This window comes from Neophocaena asiaeorientalis, unplaced genomic scaffold, assembly GCF_003031525.2.
Source record: "Neophocaena asiaeorientalis asiaeorientalis breed wild unplaced genomic scaffold, Neophocaena_asiaeorientalis_V1.1 scaffold119, whole genome shotgun sequence".
In the NCBI taxonomy this organism is placed as follows: domain Eukaryota; kingdom Metazoa; phylum Chordata; class Mammalia; order Artiodactyla; family Phocoenidae; genus Neophocaena; species Neophocaena asiaeorientalis.
Window position 1 is genome coordinate 9205838 of NW_020175821.1, and position 23737 is coordinate 9229574.

At 41.3% G+C, this 23737-nt stretch overlaps 1 protein-coding gene across 2 annotated transcripts in view; it reads right to left on the reverse strand.

Annotated features, from left to right (window-relative positions):
• Positions 1–23737, reverse strand: part of FMN1 (formin 1) — a 397250-nt gene that overhangs the window by 179406 nt on the left and 194107 nt on the right. The gene's annotated exons all lie outside the window — the stretch shown is intronic.

Below are 23737 nucleotides of genomic sequence, written 5' to 3' on the forward strand. Positions count from 1 at the left end.
AAAAAAAAAAAAAAAAAAAAAAAATGTTGGCCAATATGATAGGTAAAATGTTTTTTCACTATTTGGCATTTTTAATGATTTAATAGTAAGGCTAACCATCTGATTACTGGCCACATGTTCTTGTGAACTGTCGTATCCTTTTTGCTGTTTTCCAATGACTATCTATTGGGCTGGTTCAACGCAAAGAAATTTAAATAATGACATAGCTGAACAGCAGGAAGAGAGACTTACACAGAGATTGCTGTGGATAAGAGGCATTTTCTAAGGGAGGAAGGGGGAAGGGAACTACCTTTTACTGCGCCCCTACTAAGGTTTTATGCGCCTCTGCACACGAGCCAATCCAAATGGAGAGTTGTGAATTGGGGGCAGTGAACACCATGATATTGGCAACTTTTATTCCTTTAGTGGCCCCCTGTGGATTTCCAGAAAGGTAACAAGACTATAGGCTCAGGAGTCCTGTAAAGTCAGTGCAGCCACCTCACTGCTAGGGCATTAAAGCAAGGGGCACAGAACTAGAAGCACACTTTGTTCTAACCCAATTCTCTTTTCTGATATTTGTGATCAAATGTCATTCCTCCTTACCCAGATTTTTACCTATTATCTGAGGCATTTACCTTCACAGCAGAGTAGGTAGGAAGAAAACATAGAGGAAAAAAGACAAGATTGAGAAAACTGATGGAGAGAACAAACAAGGAAAAGAAAGAGGAAAGAAAAAGGTTTTTTTTTTTTTAAGACATTCAGTTAGTTATCAACCAATAATCATTACACTGCTTTTAAAATATTCTTTTAGAATCACGGCCAAGTTTCAAATAACCAGATGCAATTTATGGAGAACCTTCCACTAACTGAAATTTCTTCCTGTTTTTCTTTTATTGTATCATACTCATTCTTGCTAAGCTAACTTCTAGACAGATAAAGTCAACTTCAAAATTCCTCTCTGAAGAGAAAGATAATATGAGAGGAAGATAAACTGATCTTGGGTATTCTTCCCAATTCACTAGCTTCTCTAAAATATCATGGGCTTGAAAGCAATCACAATCAACTATACCTTCCCTATTCGCATTACTGAACAGTGAATACTGGCGATCGTAATGATTATCTGGAAAACTTTTAGAATCCTAAATTGCCTGAGGCTGTCAGATATTTAATAGCCTGCCTTTTTTATAGTAGGAACTTTTCTATTGAATACATTTAAAAAATAACCACAGGACTTTAAATACAAAAAAAATGTTATGATATATAACATATCAAATCATTTATTAACTAAAAATTTAATTAATCAGCATCAAACCATTCTTTAAGCATTCTGGTTGTTATTATCCTCTGTGGGGTTTTTTTGGGGGGTTTTTTTGTTTTTCTTTTTATTTTCGGTACGCGGGCCTCTCACTGTTGCGGCCTCTCCCGTTGCGGAGCACAGGCTCTGGACGCGCAGGCTCAGCGGCCATGGCTCACGGGCCCAGCCGCTCCGCGGCACGTGGGATCATCCCGGACCGGGGCACGAACCCGTGTCCCCTGCATCGGCAGGCGGACTCTCAACCACTGCGCCACCAGGGAAGCCCTATCCTGTGTTATTTTAACAAATTTTTAAAGTTGTCTGGCCCAAGTCAAAGGTTCCCAGCAATGTAACAATCTAAGCAGAAATACAAATAAAACTAAGAACCAGAGTCATAAATACAATGGTCCTGCCCTCTAGCTTTTAGCTTGAGCCTTCTGAGCTGTCATATTCCCTTGACCAGCTATGGAAAGTGACAGGCATCAGCACCTGGTGACTGGCCGTTAAGAGAAAAATCAGGAGACCAGCCTTCTATGTCTAGGCCTGCCCTATCATCCCACACCAATGCTGAGACACAGTCAGTCCAATTCAGCAACACTCACGATATGCAAACTCCGATGTTGGTGCACTGCAGGGCTGTAAAGATTAAAAATAACATATATATATATATATACACAAACACATACACGCATGTATATATATGTACATATATATACATCCTTGTTCAATGGGAGTTCAAAGACCGGTTTATTTATATGAGAGAAACTCACATAAATAAGTCTGACATAAGGGAGCTATTTACAGGGATCAGCTAACATGAAGAGTTTCTAATTGTTCTTAGGTATATGATATCTAAAAAAATGCCAGGACTCATTGAAAGTGGGGATTTTAAGTGAAACGGCTGTTTCGGGCAGAGTCTTCCTCTGGGTAACCTGAAAGCATTTCCAGAAGCGTTACGCTCAGTGCCTTTTTCCCGAAACGGAAGTCCAGGTCTCACCTCTAGAAAACCTCTCCACGAGGGAGAGTTGAGAGATGAGAAGCTCTACAGACCAGAACCTGCAACCAACACTGTAACCTAAGCTCCCCTTACCCACGCAGAAGGGGCTCCTTCCATGCCACGTGGCCAACTGGGGCCACTGGGGGTGAAGGTTCTGCATTAGGCATTACGACCAGCCAGCAGGAGGGGCTTTCACACTGCAGACCCTCAGGCCAGTCCTCCACATTTGTCTGTTGGATATCGGTAGGATTCCTGACTGTATTAGTCCATAGCTTCATAATGTGAATGTCAAATTCATGGTTTTCCAGGTGGATGTGGAACAGGTAGGCAGAATTATGCCTTGAAGCTCTCAATGTGACCTCCTTCCAAGTGGGTCCGGGGAATAAAATGCCCATTTCAGGCTGTTCGAGAAAGATATTTCAGAAAACATTTATGAGAGAGTATGAGTACTTACAAAAGTTTGCTCACCTACTGAACATTCTGCCTTAAGTGGCTTTTGGAATCCCTTAGCTGTTAGCGTTGAAGAAACCTGCAGGTGTTGCCTGACTTACCCTCTTCCTTTGGAATGGCCCAGATATTTAAGGATGGACCTTACTTTAGAAGAAAGCTCACACTTTAAGAAATTATTACAGGCATATAACAGACACATATTTATAGCCATTTTCCATCAAACAAATAAAACGCAATCCTACCTCAGCTAACTGTAAACACAACCTAAATTTTTCATCCTATTCCTGCTCTGTGACTGCTCCCCATACCTGTTTTTCATTCTTCTTTGTCTTTAGCTGCATATTACTTGATTTGTTATAATCCTTAAAGTCATTTTCTAGTATTAAGTAGCTTTTGGCACCGAAGCATTTCACTTTATGTCTGACTGGAATTCCTCATGCTTCCATTTCAAACAATCTTGTTCTGCTCTCAGGGAAGGCAGACAATGGCTGGTCTCACCATCCTCTACACAAAGCTCCTTCATAAACCTCAAGACCATCTTTTTTTAAAAAAGAAAAAAAACAAGAGATGCTTTATATCAAAGCCTTAAAAATCAGTTTTTGAGAAGCATGGACGAGCCCTCAGTTTATCTTGGTCCTATCTGGAGTCAGCTGAACTTGGCAACACATGGCCTTCTCCTAGGTGTAATTACAGTCTGGAGGAGAATGCAATTTGTGCAGCATTCCACTGACCTACAAGCTGACCTTGTGCAGGGGCAAATTCACAGGTTGTGTGAAACCCTATTAGACATGCCTAGTTTAAGGCAAAGCCTTTCCAGACCCCCGCCGCATGCCAGGATTAGGGCCTGTCACACATGCGCACGATTACATCGCCTAAGGACCTCTCGCCATGCCTTCCAGAGAGGGGAAGGCAGGCCCACACCCCACCCTGTCTAAACCTGCACCTTGAGCCCGTGCATCCAAATCTTTATTATTTCTTACATATGTGGATTTTTAGAAAAATCTGCCTCGTTGAATAAGAATGAAGACAGGAATGGGAAGACAGATTTGCTCCAGTGGAAAAACCACACCCTGACTGCTCAACTAGAAAAGTCTTGCCAGACAGACCAAGAAAGAATTCCTGCCAGGTCCAGTGGGATTTTCACATCTTCATAAAATCCATATATATCTTTAGCTTTCTGCCTGAGCTTGGCAGACGTGGCCAGAAATAAAAATAAAAATAAATGGTCTGGATAGGCCATGAATGCTGGAAGCACGCTTGGCCAAGTGAGTTCGGCGCAGCTACAAAATAAAGAGGGTCACAGAAGCTTTCTTCTTCCAGGGAGCCCTCCCTGTCTGAAAAAGAGGAATCATTTCCACACTTACACCTTAGCTAAACACCAAACACATTGAAAGCTAAAGCAGATCAGGTAGGTATTCTGTTCTTCAGCTTAGTCCACACATTTGAACTTTCTCAGTTTCAGTCGCGGGATTTCCATCTCCAGTGAAGTCGGTTTTATCACAGAGCCTGGAGGACAGGCCCCATGTCTAGTTAAATACAGCCTCATGTGTTATCACCAATGAACATCTTTCGGTCACGTCGGGCAAATTAAGTACGCGTGAAATTTGCTGCCTTTCCCTTCTTCCACCAAAAACAAATAAATGAAGGATCTACATACATGGGTAGATATTTACTTTCGAGACAATGATATGTATCAAATCTCCACGGGCAGGGCACTTTCGACTATAGAGAACAAATGAGTACATGGCTTGCCTCTCTCAGGGAGATCAAACAACACAGTGGAGAATACACAGAAAGGAGACAATCTGACTCTCCAAAGCAAAACTCTGAAAAACACTATTTCTATTTTTGTGCCTTCAGACTGGCCATATCTTTTGCTTATGCTTCATATCAACACTCACCAAATTCCACTACTTGGCAAAACTACAGACATTCGGAGGCTGGCACAAAGCACACGTGCTACTGATGACAAGTCAGCTTGCCTCCTTAACAGTAATCCTTTGCATTTCTAAGGCACTAGCTTCCAAACGGACCAAGGTACTTTCCTAATGACTGCTGCATTTATCTTGAAGACATTCTCATGCACTAGGTTGAAAAGCAGGTAGAATCGTACGGTGGAGATGTAGAAAATTGATGTACGTATCCTAAGGGCTTTAAGCTTGGGTGACTGAGCTGATAATATCCTCTGGATTCCTCCAAATCACAAACATAAATCAGTATGGAGTCTGAATTTTGGCTGGATTAGAGAGCAGTATCTTCTGGGGATGAGATATGGTATATATCAGGGAACCCCTAGGTTTAACTTTTATTCTCATTTAACTCTCACCCATTCACATACTCCCCGAATTGGAAATCCTTATTTTATAAGTAATAGAAATCTAATTTGGAAAACAGAGTGTTCCCCAATGGACATTACAAGATGTAACACAAGATGATACATGGTCATGAGGCAGGGTAGCCCGTGGATGTAGGCCTTATAAGCACCCTCTCCCCCCTCCCCCAAAAAAATCATGGAAATAAGCAACTGACACAATCCCACTTCACAGCTGTGGCCAGCCTTGTGCCCTCCCTGACACTGCTAATGTGATGGTGACTGGAGATGAGACAGGTAAGCAGCTACTTTTCCCAGCCAGTACCAAGAGCTAGTGCCAGCTGGAGGGGAATAGCAGGACCAGAGTTGGCAGCCATCTTGCTCTCTCCTCAGGGAGAACGGGCGCTCCCTTGGAAACACGCATTTGTTTCTTGGTAGGTGCCCAAGAAAATAAATGCTGACTCAGGTTCCTTGTGCCTTCTTCTCCTGCACTCCACCCCCTGCCACTCTTTGGCATCACACCCAGAGGAGCTGGTTGGCGGGCTCCGTGGTGCCATATTATGAAATGTCACCTGACTTGGTGTAAACAAGCCCTCACCACTGATGGCCAGCGCGGGTGGGTATGATTCGGGGTAGTGGCCTCCATCAACCGGCCTGGTAAGTGGCATTAAAATAAGCTTTCCACACGCAGCCTGATATCTGTGCCACCAGAAGTTTCAAGGGAAACTAAGCTGCACTGTTCTGTCAAACTGTTAGGTCTGAATCTCTTCCATGGCCTTATTTTTGGGGACACGGAAAATTGCTCAGATGAAATTTACTTTAAGGATTTAGGCTCTTCACCAAGAAATGTGAAAAGGCAAACTGTCATCCTGTCCTGCGTCTGAGAACATATTTGGCATCCCATTCCCTTACTGATGAGACAGAAAAACCCTTTTATTGCTTTTCGGGCCAGTGAATTCTGTTCAGAAAGTAAATGGACAGAGAAGGCCACAGCAGGTGAAGGCTGCGGTGGGGCAGGGAGTGTTGGGCACAGTGGGATTGGGGGGCGGGTGTGGGCAGGAGGTACTTCTGCTGGTTCTGGAGTTTTCCTGTTATGTAGAGAACAAACTCCGAAAACAAAATCACATGCCTTTACTCTTGATCAGAGACTCAGGAGAGACATCAGTGCATTAACTGTCCTGTCTGCAGACAGGACCAAAACTACTGTCACACCAAGGTACAGATGAGAAACGTCAGCCTATGATTTCTTAGTGCTCAAGGCCCCTTAAAGAGTGCTTGCCTTAATAAATATGAAACAGTTCTAAAACTGACAACTTACCTGGCGAGAAGCAACTAGACAGAGGGCTATACAGCAGAAAAAAAGAAAAAAGAAAAAGAACAGAAGAATATGAAGATATCAACTTCTAGTGAAACACAAAACAAAAAACAAAAATATTCAAGACTCTGATGAGGTGAATACTAAGCTTTGGTGGTCAGAAAGTGAGAGGAAACAGTGACTCTCTTTGGGACAGATGTTAACGTCAGGACAACCTGGGAAAGCTCAATTCCATACCTTCAGGTGGTCTCCTGTCATCATGGCTCAACTTTCTCAAAGCCAGGAACTTATTCCATACATGTAACTCACCCTTTAACAGCAGGAAGAAGAATTTATTTACTCTGTTTTAGGAGGGATGGGAGCACAGCGGTTCATTACTCCTGATACACCAGGGGCATGATGCCACAGGACCTCTGAGTCATGTGTTACTCGTCCTTTGTTTTACATTTCTTTATTACAATCTCACTTCAAATTCCTGTCTCAATAACCAATCTGCATGCCTAGCAAAGACTGGGAGAGTAAATGTTCCTTCTCTTCCCCTTCCCACCCTACTGGACCTAGCACTGAAGAGCAAAGGGAAAGCTTTCTCTCCACTACTCCTAAGTTGCATGGGAAACATCTCCATCCTATATATCTCTATATCCTGTAGGCAACGCCCTTAGACAAGTTTGGTGGAGACACTAAAAAACTGTCTATGGTATAAGGCAATTAACAACCTCTGGGATATCCTCTAGAAGTTTAGGTGCCTGTGAATTAACAGGGACATCCTGAAAAATACAAAATCTCATTCACCAGGTATGGATGAGACCTGTTTTGGATGGAACTGTATTTCCCCTAAAAAAGATACGTTGAAGTCCCAACCCCTAACACCTCACAATGTGACCTTATTTGGAAATAGGGTCATTGCAGATGTAATTAAGGTGAGGTCCATACTGGAGGAGAGTATACCTCTAATCCAATATGACTGGCATCCTTTTAAGAAGATGGCCATGTGAAGACACAAGAGACACACCAGGAGAAGGTCAAGTGTTGATGAAGGCAGCTGTATGCCAGGGAATGCCAAAGATTGCCAGCAAACCACCAGAAGATAGGAAGAGGGGGAGAAGGATTCCCCTACTGGTTTCAGAGGGAGCATTGGCCAACACCTTGATTTCAGACTTGTAGTCTCTGGCACCGTGGAGACAATAAATTTTTGTTGCTTTAAGTCACCCAGTTCATGGTAGTTTAAGTTGGCCCTAGGAAACCAATACAAGGAGTGAGAATGTTTTATTTATAATAAGCTTCCAGGTGATACTTATGCTGCTGGTCCATGGATAACACACTTTGAGTAGCCAGGTGACTGCAAATGAATGAATGAATGAATGAAGTATTTTGTTTACTAACACTGGCACTCAGCACAGAGCCTGATATATGTTTGTACGTTTATATAATCCCTAATTCCTAGAGTTTCTTTTTTCTGCTAACTAGCTGGAAATGTACCCCTTCCCCTATCAATTTCCACGGAGTCCTCTTTCAAAGCTACGTGCTCAGTCAAGGAGTACGGCTTTCTCAGATAAGGCCAATCCCAGGTACACAGACAGCCACACTGCCCTCCAAAGGATTATAAATAACAAAGTTTATAAGACCTTTGGGCTTCCTGCCTTATTTATATAATTTCTCACTTAATATTAAGACATTGAATCTAGTCTCATACATATTCTTGGTGGCTCAAATAGGGCTTTTCTCTCCAAAATCTAGAGTGTTAGGCTTTTGAAAAGAACACATGCTAATAATTACTCCAAGCTGGTTAGAGATAATGGGCAACAGAAAAGTTATTATCTTCAATGTCATCGTATGTCTTTGATATGATAATCATTGCGTTCAAGGTATCAGAAATGATGGATGGCCTTTGATTCCGAGTGTACCATGATGCAAATTACCTGGCTCTTTCTCACTGCTGCTTGGAAGGTGAAGAGCTAGTGACAGTGGGCACTCCTAGCTTCAGGGCCTCCAGCCACTAGACAGCAAAATCTGTGACAAAGCTCAAAGAGAAACACTTCCTCTTTAAAGATACCTAGGGCTACTTTCCCTTTTCCTTTTCATCTAGAACAACCTCGCACATAGTTCTAATTTGCAGCTATTGCTGTAACATGCACTATTTACTACCTAAGTCATTTTACCCTGTTAACCTTCTGGGTAACAGCAGATGACATAAGCACCGCATTGTTTCTAAGGAGGCTCCCTGAGTTCCTTCTATAAACATAAAATGACGATTCCAGGAAATGTTAGTAAGAAAGGAGAGATGAAAGAGCATGGTATACACATATTTTAAAACTGTTACAAGTTCTGGTTAAGGCTTACAGTCTATAACCCAGCACATTTCCCTTAAGCTTAGTCTTTATCATCCTCCTTACTCTCACGGCCCATCTATCACGGAAAGAAAACACATTATATTCTTCAGTCATCCATGGGAATGGAGTAACATCACGATCTAAAATATTTATTCGCCATCATCCATGAAGAATGAGCCTCTATATCCATCTTGGCTAGAATCATGAATATGTGTTCCCTGAGGTTCCCTCATATGGATAGGTCACCTTCTGATAGTATGAGTGCAACAAGCACACAGTAGGTGATTTGTCCGCGGTCCTCCAGATGTCCTACTTCTACTCCTGTGTTCCTTCCCTAGCAATACGTCTCATTCCAGCAAGGATGTGCGTGCCTCGTCCATCATGTTGAACAAGGCAATAGCCTCTAAGATGTGAAAATCACTACTTTGAGTTTTAAGGTAGCAGAGTAAAGGCCTGTCCACTTCCCTTTCTCTTATAAAATCAACCCCAAATGATAAGACTGAGGATAAGAAACACACCATCTACCTCCAGTGAAACTAGCAGACCCCCTTAATTTCCAAACAGAAACATGAAGGCAAAAGTAATTGAAAGAGTGGTAAATTCCATGGCAGAGTGACAGAAGGACAAACCTGTCTGCAGAGGCAGGCAGAAACCTGGACATGAATGAAATAGAGGCACCACGTGCTGGGGAAGGGTGAGGTAGGGAGCTAAAAATAAGGGGATTATTTAAAAGTTAGTATATGGTGCAACTAGGTGCCAGGTGTATAATCCCATTTATCATTATCAGGAAGTACAGTTTCTAGACAAATTCAACCAGACAGACTTGGGACTCGTGGACATCAGGCACTGAGAAGTTGGGGTTGAGGTCTTGTACTGGAATGGAGTCGTTTTCAAAATTCCACATCCTTTCTTGGAGTCTCTCTCAGAAAAGTGCAGTCAGGCTGACACCCCAGCCCCCAGAGTCAGGTGCCTGGAGAAATTCCACCTGGAAAAATGGATCAGTCTAAGAGCAAAGATAAACAGATCCTGTCATTCAGGGCCCACCCAAATGAAATGGCTGGTCTGCAACTGTTTACCCTACTGTGAGACCCATCATTGGGCAAACCTCATTCATTCATACTGAGCTTCCATCCAGGCTTATCATGCCTTGATCTTATACATAAAATAGCAGCCAAGGATCACCAGTTATTTGAGATAATCTTCTAATGTGAAATACAGAAACTTGGAAGAAGGGACAGAGGAAAGTAAAAAGCAAAGGAAAATGTGAAGAAACTATAATTTATAATTTCAGAAAGGCAACTGTATTCTTTAAAAAATGAGCTTCTATAAATTCACATAGAATTCTGAAATACAAAAATCCTTGTCTACCAAAATAGGAAGTCCATGGTGACTGTTTAAAATTGTATTCACAATAGACAGCAGAATACCAGACAGATGGCCAGAGAGGGCATTGAAATCTGGTGCCCCTGGGGTGCAAGGTGGGAGCGGAATGGGGGGCAACAGGAAATCTTTTTTATAACAATTTTTAAAGCTGTGAAATATTATAGAAAAGAGTCGCATGTGCACGTTTATGTACAGTTTAAAGGACGACAAAAGTAAACCATGTACGGGCGTACACCTTACCAAACTGAGAACTGTTAACACCTTCAAAGGCCCTCTATTTTCCCCTACAATTCACCTCCAAAGGGACCATGTTTTCTAAATTGCATATTTATTATTCCCTTGCTTTAGAAAAAAGGTTTTGCCACAAACGTATGATTTCATAAAATTTTTTGACTTTTCATGTTTTTAACTTCAGACCAATGGAATCATTCTTTTGTGACTTGCTTTCTCCATTGAACATTGTGTTTAAGAATCATCAGTGTGGGGCTTCCCCGGTGGCGCAGTGGTTGAGAGTCCGCCTGCCGATGCAGGGGACGCGGGTTCGTGCCCTGGTCCGGGAAGATCCCACACGCCGCGGAGCGGCTGGGCCCGTGAGCCATGGCCGCTGAGCCTGCGCGTCCGGAGCCTGTGCTCCGCAACGGGAGAGGCCACAACAGTGAGAGGCCCGCGTATCGCAAAAAAAAAAAAAGAATCATCAGTGTGGATGCATGTAGCTGTAGTTGAGTCTTTTTTATAAAAGCTGTGTAGTATTCTGTGATACTCCTCCACTCTAATGTTGATGGCCATTTTCAGGTTTTTGCTATTACACTATGCTTTTACGAACACTCTCACGAGTCTCCTGGTACAAAGTTGCAAAAGTTTGAGCAGAGGCTGTACATGTATTCACGTGAACTAGACACAGCCAAACTGTTTTCCAAGTATATAGAACAGCTGACCTTCCCATTAGCAGCAATCAGAGTTCTTACTGCTTCACGCCCTCCCAACATTTCACAGCTACACTTTTTGATTTCTGTCAAGCTGGTGGGCCTAAAATGGTATCTCTGCATTTCCCTAGTTGTTGACTTGTTGATCATCTTTTCATTTATTTAGTGACGGTTCATTCCGTGACAAGCCTGGTCATGTCTTTTGCCCATCTTTCTATTGGAAGGTAACCATTTTACTACTGACTGGTAAGAATTCTACAGATATTTTGGGTAGTAATTCTTCTTCAGTTAAATATGTTACAAATGTCTTCTCCAAGCTTGTGGCTTATCTTTTCATACTCTTTGTGGTAACTTTTGAGGAGCAAGAGTTTTAAAAACTTTAATGTAATTTTATTTAATGTACTTATTTCTTATTTGATATGCTTTTTGTGTCTTTTCCATGTGAGGTTAAAAGATATGCTCCTATATTCTTTTTTTTAAAAAAACTATTAACTTTTTCCTTTCTCATTTATGTGCTTGATACATCTGGAATTGATCTTTATTCATGACATGAGGGAGGGAACCTACTTTCTTTTGGAGAGATATATATATATTTTTTTCCAATTTTTAAAGTATTTTTTTTTAATAGTCATTTTTGCCCACTGATCTGAGAGACCACGTTTGTCATATATTAGCTTCCAGATATGCATGGATCTGCCTCTGAACCCTCAATTCTTTCCACTGATCTTTGTTTTTTTCTGTGCCAATTATTACCACACTATAGCTACCTTACTGCCTATTGCTTTATTTTTCTTGATATGAGGTAGAATAAGCGTCCTACCTGGTTTTTCTTTGTCAGAATTTTTAAATTTTTTTGAATTTTATGTTTATTGTTCCCTTGCTTTTTAAAAAACAGTTTGCCACAAATGTATGATTCCATAAAATTCTTTGGCTTTTTATGTTTTTAACTTCAGGCTAATGCAACCATTTTTCTGTGACTTGCTTTTTTCACGAAACATCATGTGTAAGGTTATTTTTGAAACTCTGCTCTTCTATACAAATTTTTAGAATAAGCCTGTCAAATTCCAAATAATCCTACTTAGATCTTGATTGGAATTACTTTCAAATTACTTTCAAACTAGAAATCAGCTTGGGGCTAACTGACAACTTTATAATATTGGTCTTCCTATTCATGAAAAGACTATGTCTCTCCTTTTATTTAGGTCTACTTCAATACTTTTGCTATACTAATTTTTTATTCATTGCTGGATTCCATTTACTAATACACTGTTTAGGATCTCCACATCTATATGAGAGAAACTGACCTGTAACTTTTCTTTCACTTCCTGTCCTTGTCTGGTAGTGCTATCAAGACTATATTCTAGCTTTGAGCATAACATTCTCTATTCTCTCAAGTATTTTGTGTAAGAGGAAAATGCTTGGTGTAATAAAACCATCTGGGCCTGGAACTTTCTTCATAAGAAGATTTTAAACTATGGGCCCAATTTCCTAATATTTATAGAACATTCCAGTGTTTTATTTCTTCTTGACTCTGGTAATTTATATTTTTCAAGAAAGTTTTAAATTTTATGTTATTTTCATTTATTGCCAAAAGTTTGGTCATGGTATTCTCTCATCTTATACATTTCTATCGCATCTATAGTTACGTTCACTTTTACTTTCCTATTATCTTTATTTATGTTTGTTTGTTTTGCTCAATCGTGCCTAAAGTTACTGAATTTTGGTTTCAAAGAATAAACTTCTGACTTTGATCTTCTATATTGTATTAAATTTTTTAAAAAAAATTTCCATTCTCATCTTAAAATGCATTAGGTTGAACCATATGAAATTCTAAATATTTGATCACATTTGACCTGCAAAAATGGCCTTTCCTGTTGTTCAACCTAATTTTTCCTTCAGATTTCTTTGGTTTGCTTTTCTTTTTCTAGCTGTTAATTTTGGATGCTTTATTTTTGACCTATCCTTTTTTTCTAATATAAACACTCATGACCATACCTTTTAATGATATCCTTTGAGTCTTAAAAACCAGTATTGTTTGAATTATAAGGGTTTTCTGAACCCCATTATAACTTCTTTCTTGATCCATGAGTTATTTGCAGGTGTGAATGTAAATGTTAAAAGGCAAGGAGGCTTTTGTTATTGACATATTTAAATTCTCTTTTTGTTACTGGTAAATTATTTCTAACTTAATTTCATTGTGGCCAGAGGATGGCCTGTACGAAAATTGGCGTGAAATTTGTTGAGGTTTTCAGGACCTTTGTTTTTCTTAGGTCTTTTAATATTGTTCGACTCTTAAAATTAATCCATGCATTATGCTGTTGGAGATAAACTATAAGTGGATTCAATCTGATTATTAATATAGAAACCAACCTAAAATATCACACTTTAAAGAGCGTCATCATCACCTAAATCAGTGATTCTAGACATGATTATATTTATTGATTTACAGCCTATCATGTTCTAAAAGGATTTAAGGAAGCACCCTTATGTTGCCTCCCAACAGCCGCCGTACTAAAATTGTACTACCAACACAGATTACTGTGAAAGCCAAATAAAAATAGTACTGGAAAACGCTGACAAATTTTATCATCTTTTTGTTGTACTGCATGGTTTTCTCTTGGCACACCTTGAGGACATTCATCTCTGAGCATCTAGCTTAAATTCATTTGTTTTAATTACACAGCTGTGTCCCAATGGGACACAGACAGACAAATGAGAGGGTGAGATGGATCTCTGCTAGTTCTCTGGGGGTTCAAGAGTCATCCCCGCATAAGAGATGAAGCTTCTGGTTGGAATCCAACCTCCGGTTCTCTTTTAGGGGTGACACTAGGGGATTGTTCGTTGTCCTTATTCCTACTCTTGATGGTCATGACGATGGTAGCGATAGTGTGGCTGAACCAGCAAATATTTATGCATCAGACACACAGCTAAACACTTCACAGATTATTTTAACTCTCACAATCACCCTTTGAAATACGTACATACTATTATTATTCTCACTTTACAGATGAGGGAGTGGGACGGAGGAGCCTTAGAAAGATGAAGGGACTTACCCCATGGATAAAGTGATGACTCAAAGAAAAAGCCAGGCCTGTGCGGTTTCCAGAAAGCCCTGCCGAACCCCAATGCTACCACCTCCCATACTTAGACTATTCGTGACTCTTGGTGCCCTGGGTGTGCAGGAGGAAGCAGCTGATTGGAAGCCTTGAAACTGGCTTCCTGGTGGCTCTGAGGCAAACACACACCAAGATCTTAGCCAACTGGCGTGAACTCCCTGTGCTGGCCTGTGAGTCTTACTTTCTTTTCCACGTACCTTCGGCCTCAGAAGTTCATCCCTTCCACTGGTGGCAACTGAACGGCTGTGTCCTACAGAGCTGAACTGTCCAGATACCTCCACATCCCAAGAGCATAAGTAATACACAACAAAAACATCACATGGCCCAGTTTCTCCAATGTCTTACTAAATCATTCTAAACATCTCGTATGCTTTAGGCATTTTGCTGCTTTTCTGAACTACATTCTTCTCTAAGCAACCATCTCAGTGTCTCATTTTTTCCATTAGTAAGATGATTAGATGATTATAGTACAGAGTGAACTATTTATAATGAGGCCCAGCTCAGGCACTGTGGCTTTCAGTTGGCTTCATTTTAAATCCATCTTTCTTTGTTAATTAATGTGCCTTACCCAGTGTTGTAAGTAACACTCATTTATGTTCCTGAATTGAGCGGGGAGGAAAAGAACCACACCCAGAGTGAAAGATCCAACGTCTTCAGAATCATTTCGAATGCCATAACAACTTGAAAGCAAAATTTAAAAGTCAGTTTTTGTGTTTGTTGTAAACTAAGGAAGTTGTACAAGAGAGTCTACAAGGCAGTCAAAAGTGATGTGATAACTGAGTCCTGAATTAACCCCCTACACTATGTTTAAAGACCACGCCCCCACCTCCTAGGACTTTTTGCACATGCAAAATGTCTAATGTGACTAATAAGGTACCTAGCATAAAAGTTAACGAATGAAAATGAAAACACTAAAATTCAGGTTATTTAGTAACCAGGGCCTGGAGCCAGATCCCAGTTAAACCACTCTGGTGGTGAAGGAAGGGATGAAAATGCCCAATAGGTTCCATCTGGCTGCTAGCCTCCCCACCTTCTCCTCTCCCTGACGACTGAGGGGCTAAGGGCAGTCCTCCTCACAGGGTACTGGGGAAGTCCATGCAAAGGGCTTGGCAGCAAAGGAATCCAGCTGAAAGCAAGCACCGCTCCCCAGCTCTTCCCGCCCCAATCCCTTTTGTCATTCATTTCTCTGGAGGGCCCCTAACCCTCCAATCCCATTTGTACCCCACCGAGGAGATCTGATAATGGTGCTGGCAGAGCTGTGGCTTTTCAAAACTTCTGGCAGGGGCCTCGCTGACCCATAACTTGCCTACACACATGACTTCTTCTCATACTGTCTTTGTAAATTGACCATGGCTAACCTTGCTGCCCTAATCAGATCAATCAGAATAACATTTCTTTAGCTGCTGCATGCTGGCAGCCTCCTGGGCTGAGGCGTGACTCTGAGTCAGGCTCAGATACTGAAGGCAGATTTTGGAGTTTCCAATGGTCTCGGGTTTCCTTAGCTTTTATCACAGTTGGTGAGCTTTGTCAGGCCCGTGTTTACAGCCATGCAAATTAGCCTCAGCTGGAGAGAAACCAGGTCAGGCCTAAAGGAAATCAAGCTCTGGGCTAAAAGGTACTTTATCAAAAAATTGTAAGTGTAGCCATAGTACTGGGGGCGAGCCAGACTGTCCTAGGAAACACGTGGACGGCTGTGTCTGGTGAAACCTGAACTCTTGGCTTGGCCTCTGGACCCTGGAAACGTTATGGAGAGATGGAGGCGAGAGTGCCCCACCAGCAGAACGGGGCTGGCCAACTCAGCCATTGGCTGCTGCCGCCAAAGACATTTTCTGTTAAGGAGAGACAAGTGTGAGGAGGGAAATATTGCATCTTCGGGGGAAGAAACATTGTGTTTGTGAGGCTGGTGTGCAGTATGTCCCACATTACTCACTGACGAAGCAAGGTCCAAATCTGAGGTTGCATTCTACTCACACACTCGTATGCACTGAGTTTTAAAATGCGTGTGTGAAGGTGTCCACGTACAGATACGATCTGATACTTTGCATCTGGAAAGCATCTTTAGAAACATCCGCTCCAGAGGCCATGACAGTTACAGAAACTAAGGCCAGAGAGGTTACGTGACTGGACACACAACCGCTAACTAGTTACCTTCAAGACCAGACCTCTGGCGCCTTTCCATTGCAGTTTTCCCCATCAGATTCCAGCCCTTCAATACCCCAGTACATAGAGAAACTTGGCTTATTTTAAAATAATCCTCCAATACATTTGTCTCTTAAGATTAGGGGATTATTAAAATCCTAACAATTACTCCCTGAGCTCCCACATACCTGTGACTCATACACCGTGTTGCTGATGGTGTCAGGCAGTCTGATCTACGGGTCTGAGCGCAGAGATGTTGGTTCACATGTGACACCTCTATCTGCCCTCTAATAAATAAGACAAAAGCTGGTGGAGCTTGAGTGTCCCCATTTGCAAAGTAGAAGTGATGACCATATCCTTGGAATTCATCTAATTAAAGTTTACCTTTTGACCGATGAGAGACCTGAGACCCAGAGAATTTAAAGAACTTGCCCAAGATACAACAGTTGGCTAAGGTCAGAGCCATAAGTAGAAACAGGGTCTACAGACACCGAAGCCAGAGCGCTTTTCACTAAACAATGACCAGGAAATAAAATTCAGACTTCTCCAAGTGGATATAAAGTCAGGACTTGTAGTTAAATTCAGACCAACAGACCATTTGTCAAGTGATTAAGAACAGATTCTGGGGTTGTTGCTGGATTCATCTCCTTGCTCCGCCACTTAAGAGCTGTGTGATGCTGGGCAAGTTACATAACCCCTCTGAGTTCCAGCTTCCTCATCTAAAAAATGGCAATAATCATAGAACCATCTCACTGGGTTCTTGTGACGACTGGATAAAATTTGTGTGTGTGTGTGTGTGTGTGTGTGTGTGTGTGTGTGTGTGTGTGTGTGTGTGTGTGTAAGGCCCCTCACTGTTGTGGCCTGTCCCGTTGCAGAGCGCAGGCTCAGCGGCCATGGCTCATGGGCCCAGCCGCTCCGCGGCATGTGGGATCTTCCTGGACTGGGGCACGAACCCATGTCCCCTGCATCGGCAGGTGGACTGTCAACCACTGCACCACCAGGGGAGCCCCACGACTGGATAAATTAATACATGCTAGGCACTTAGCCAAAAACCGCTCACCTAGCATTAACCATTATTATTGCTATTGAAATCTTGTTGTCATCTTCACTTGAAAGATTCTACATAAATACAAGGTTATTAAGACTTCTGTTCGTGTTAAGCACATACCTATGGACGCACGTGTATGTGTATGGGGCTGTTTTGATCTTTGTGTATATTGGAGATGTGTGCACTCTGCAAGGCATTTATCAGTTCATTTTGGAAGCACCCAGGTGACCTGGGTTTGTGACTTAAATACACATATAAGATCTTTGGGCATTCTTGTTATTTCCTCACATACTTCTTGCTTAAAACCGGAGGCCAGAGAAGTCCTGCCACCACCAAGGTCCCTGCACCGGCAGTCAGCCTCAAACCACTGTCTACCTCCGGCCAGTCACAGTCTTAGAAAATGTCCTGAATTAAGCATAAATGAATGAGGTCCAGGAAAATATAGGTGAGATTTCCAAAATTTTACTCAACTAGGAGTAAAGAATAAAATACGTAAAAAAAAACCCCAAATATTTAGAATTGTCATCTCATAGGATATCTTGTAATATCTAATCAAACCTCTTTATTTTCCAATTAGAGAACCCCAAATCTATATTCAAATACATCTTCCCTCCCTTTAGACATGGACAATTAAAAAAAACCTCGTGTGTGTGTGTGTGTGTGTGTGTGTGTGTGTGTGTGTGTGTGTGTGTATAGTGGGGAGGTGATTCCAGAATCAGTCCCAAAGGGGCTAAGTCTAATACTTCATAAATTTTTATATTGCAGTCATTCATTCTAAGCACTGGAACTATGCCTACTAATGATTTCTATTCTACTAATACCTACAAGCCTTTCTAATATTCCTTTGGCTCCCAATACTTTGAGTGGATAATTTGCTGTGAAATTTGGCCCCACGGTCCACAATAAAGAGATTTTACAAGACGAAAGAGGATACGCGAGGGGCAGTTACACTCTTGTAGGCTCCATTGCTCCGGCTCTAGGACAGACGCTAATTTAGCTCTGCAGAGCTGAGCATTCGAAGGTGTCCTCTTGTGGTGTGGGTAGGAACTGAGCACCGTGTGATCCTGCAGCTGGCTTGAGGTACAAGTGCAGATTAAGTTACTGTTCAACAGCCAACGAGAGAAACATAGTCTAACTCCAAGAATAATATTCAGATTCAACATTCTGAAAGAATCATTGATATCCATACTTGACAAGTTCTAATGACCTTTTTTTTTAAAAAAATAAGTAAATAAAGTAAAAGTACAACTTAACTTTTTGGGCTGTCTTATTTCCACATAAAATTTACAAGGCAGAATTTTTGTAGGTTGGTGCTTGTCATGGAGTAGAAGCTCCCGTTTGCTTTCAGTAGATTTGGCCAGTCAGGGGCCTTTAAAACCAAAGAACAGGAAAGCCCAGATCATTCCAGATATCACTCAAGGAATCTGGACATAGCACCAATGACCTCAAGGTCATATATTGGTGCAAACAACACACGGGCAAGTGATTTCACTCACTGCCATAGATGATAACCCCTAACCTCACTGCTCATTTTTCAAACACATGAGTAATAGAAAGGCTTGGCAAATGCATTCCCATTCCTGGGGGGGGGGAAAAAAATAATGCACATACCTTACCGGGGCGGCCCAGAGAAATTATCTTTGTACACAAAAGCTGAAATTATATAAACGTGGAAGGCAACAGATTATGAAAACCCTATAAATTTATGTTCTCCTTCCACTCATCTCCCCTCCCCACTAAACTGAGACACCAAGTCTGGGATTTGAGAGTTACAGCTACGATCCTGGCCAAAGTGACCCAATTACAACTGAAAGCTTTTGGCTCCAGGAAGTTTCAATAGACCAGTGTCTGCAGGACCATCGGCACCCCTCCCTACCCCCACTCCCACCAAGTGCTCAGGGAATAGCCATTATGTCATTAATTCTTAAGAAATATCTATTAAAAAAGGCCAAGGGAGTGGAGTAATTTTATGTATCTTACAGAGGAGGGAACAAGCACGGACATTATTCATAATTTCAAGAGAGGAATAATATTGGCAGGTCATGCTGATTTTCTGAACGTTGTCAGGCAAGTTTAGAAAGCAATTGGAGAGTTCACTGGAGTAGCTACTTCTCTGACAGGCACCAGGACAAAGAATCTCAGACACGTTCTGTCTGACGAAGGCAGATTTCTGGCTCCTTGTCAACGCGCGGATCTACCTTTCCCTAGAACAAATGTAACTTAGAGATAGTAGAAATATGGGCATATTGACAGTGAAAACTCTTATGTTACAGTGCAAAAAGACTATATAAACCAATGTAAGATGAACTACTAGATGTCTGTATACTCTGTTAAAGGAGCTGAAAAACAGGAATGGTCTAGAGATGACCATTTGCAAATAGTTTCAGACAGGGACACACGCATGTTTGAAGACCCTCAACAAGCTCGTGGGAATAAGCGGTGGTCAAGAATTTCTTTGCAAAGCTTTCATGTTTGTTCATAAACTAAGAGATTAATACATAGTTCTAGAGAATACTTCAAGTACTTTCACAATCATGATTTCATTTTATCCTTGTAATGACCCTGTAAAGGGTTGTTACTCCCTATTTGGTAGAGAAAGAATCTGTGTGGAAAAGTTAAACAACTTGCCCTGAAGGTTATCAGAGAGCAAAAAAAATAGGAGACAGTACTAAGTGTTGCTGGTACAGGCAAGAGCTGATGTTTTGAGATCTGGTTCTCAATTTGGTGAATGTTATGTCTGTGGTGGCAGAGTGGTCTCATGCCACAAATGAAGACGGCACAGGCCTGAGTAGGCAATACCAATTTGTCATAGTTAGTATTTAACGTATAGCTAATATTTAAAATGATTGATGGGGGTCAAAGGAAAACAGCTCCAAATCTACATATTGTTTCATATTATTTCGTAGTTGGAGTTATACATAGTATCTTTTTATTCAAAGATTTGGATTCCTACTGGAAGAACCTGAAGACGACTTTGGATAACTTCACAATGTAGTACGTATTTTGGATTTGCACGAGTGTAGCTGGATATTGTTGATGATTCTAAGAATGGCTACTCTCATTATAAATGTTAAAATCAATCATCCCAGTAAAAGCTGTTACCAACATTAAGTGAAGCCAATTACTGTTTAAATTCAGGGGAAGGGAAGACACATGCTGAGGCGTTTCTACATCCTCTCAAGCGTCCGTCATTATCAATGTCTTCCTAGCTAAAAGCATACAAACCCTAGAAGTCATCTTCATCTTTCTAGGTCTCGTTTCTCATGTGCCACGAGGGCACTGAATTAGATGATCAGGAAGGTTCCTTCTAATTCTTAGACTGTATCGTACTAGAAAACAGGATCCCAGCCCAGTTTAAGAAGGTATGTATCTGTTTGCTTTAAATCAGTGTCAGTGATGGGAACTTTAAATGCTGTTATAGAAGATGAAACTAGAAACTCGTATCTGAGTTCAGCAGAACGGTAACAATTCCGACAGTTCTGACTAGGAATGTGGGATGTGCAGAGGGATGCAGACCAGCTCCACTTAAGAGATGCTCACGTCTGTCTCAATGCTGGCAGAGTCCCTGCGGCCAAGATTCAGAATGCTGGATTTTAAAATCTCTGACATATACTCTACTTCCGTCACCATAAAAAGATCTATCTGGCAAGTGTCTCCTGGTCACCTTGTATGGGAACCATTCTGTGGTTAGGCTAACAAAGCTGGCCTCCAGGGCTGACACTCCTCAGTTGCTCACAATCACTAAAATTCACTTTCATCTTCATTCTCAGAGAACAGAAAATAAACATCTGACTTTCAGAAGAGACCAAGGGATCCATCTCGATATTGGAAATCTGGCCATGGGCACAGAAGGAAGGCGCCTAGGAGGCAGGTTCAGAGTTTACTGGCATCGGCTCAATTCGTTTTTTTTTTCTTTACAACTTAGAATCTCAGCTCTAAGGTAGGACACAAGCTCACTGCAAACTCCAAGCACCCTCAAGACTGCTCCCCTTAAAGAAAAAAAAATAGAGACTACACATGTGCACAGAGTCTTTGGGGTAACAGCAACCTCACTGTTCAGAAAGATTAAAGAGTTTGAATAAAGGATATTTTCCCCCTCAGACGGAGAAACAAACACATCAAGTACTAACCGCCTTAGTGAAAATCCTTTGTTGAAGAGGCAAATAATTATGAGATAAGAAATAAGAATAAACTACCAAATGCTTTGATGTTTTAAAAACAAATACTTCAATGTTTTAAAAATGCTCATTCACCAAAACAGAAATAATTAGCTTTATGAGTAAATAACATGTAACCAAGCATCCAGAGAGAGAAACACAAGGAGTAATAGCAAAAGAAAAAGAAAAAGAGAACGAAAGTAAGTTTAATATGATATTGGGTAAGAAAACATTCAGAGGATTTCCTTGATAGTCAGAGAAGGCTTCCTGGAAGAGGCAAAATGAGGCCACTTTTGGAATACAGAGATTCTGCTTTTGCCTTTTGTATAGAAACAATTAGTCTTCTGTTCCTATAGATGGCATTTAAAAAGCCAGCTGGCCAGCAAAACGCCCTTATTTCCATCTCATAGGAATCTAACTGCACATCAATATATTCTGTAGTCTATCAGTTTACTTCTTGCCGTAACTCAATTGTTTCATGCGATACACCCTCTTAAAAGATTTGCTCTGATATTTAATCATTATTGGGATCACATTTTTCAATCAGGGAAACACAATTCCAATGAACTTGTGAAAAACCTTGACCATGATTTTCATGTATAATTTAAGTCAGTGGGCACACCTGATTTGATTAACAGAAAACTGCATCCGGACTTTTGCCATTTCCCCCCCACAAGGCACAGCTCATTTCACAATCATGTTACTTGAGATATGAACCAATGGATGAACCTCACTATATAATTTAAGAAGAGTTGATGAAACTATCATTCAGTATTACACACCTTTCAAAACCCTTCTTCAAACCCTCTTCGATTTGAATTTCACAGCATCCTGCTAGGTCAGGTAAACTCAGATATTGTTAATCTGGTTTTATAGAGAAGAGAAAATATGGCCTGGAGAAGTGAGATGACCAGCCCAGAATCACATCGCAAATCAACAGCAGAACCAAGTACTATACAGTTGACCCTTGAACAGCTAGGGGTTAACGTGCATATAGCTTAGAGTCAGCTTCTGTACCCGCGGTTCCTCAGCATCCGCGATTCAATCAATCACGGGCTGTTTCGTACTGTAGTGTTTACTATTGAAAAATATCTGCATATAAGTGGACCCGTGCGGTTCGAACCCATGTTGTTCAAGGGCCAACTGTTTTTCCCTAATACCGTCTATGCTATTATCACAACACTAATGCAGAGAAACAGCAGCGGCAGCGGCAACAGTAGCAAAATGAGAGCAGCAATTACTTGCTGAGGTTTGACTGGGTACCAGGCACTACGGTAGCCCGTATATACATACGATGTCATTTGATCATTACTCAGAGCAACATGGATAGATGTCAGCTCACGTGACACTGAGGGGACCAAGGCAGACTGAAGGAACTTTGACTTGGGGCACGCAGCCGGTGCATGGCGACCGTGGCGACTCACCTCCACATCTGTCTGATTGCTTGTGAATCCTGACCTTGTCCTCTGATGGCTGGCTGGTGGCCTCAGATTTCTAGCCCTCAAGTCTGCTCAGAGGTCACCTTCTCAAGGAGGACTACCTTGAACACTCCATTCAAACCCATAGCCCCCATCCCTCCCTAACCCCGAAAGAGTTGATCCTCCTTACTCTGCTCTACCACGTGATTTGATTTTTTGTTTCTGACGTTTATTGTTAACAGAAGCTCCAGAGGGCGAGGATCTGTTTTCTCGTTTGTTTGCTTTTCTTCACCAGCATGCCCCAGGTGCTCAGACAGTGCTACCCACGAGAACTTTTTGTAACGATGGAAATGTTTTATACCTGTGCTATATTGTAGCCACTAGCCAGAAGAATAAAACTGAAAGGTGGCTGGTGCCACTGAAGAACTGAATTTTTAATTTTATCACAAATAGTCACATGTGGCTAAGGGCTACCCGACTGGATAGCATGGGCCTAAAACAAGATGTAGCACAGACTCCCAATAAATATTTGTTCAATGAATGAAGTTACAAATAAGTGAAGAAGACATTTTCCATATAGCCTACAGACTACTTTTCACTAACTTTTGTGCATTTTTTCAATAGAATTAGTGGCTGAAAAAAGTCCAGATGAAGAAAACAGTTTGAAAATTCAGACAGCATGACCAAAATAGCAAGCACGGATTTCTCAAACTATTGGCTCCTTTCTGTCATCTGTGACTCAAAACCTTTCAAAACATTTTTTGAAAACAGAGGGAAAGCAAACCAGCAGCACATAATAAATTCCCATGTATGACAAATATATACATATATATATATATATATATATATATATATATATATATATATATATATACAT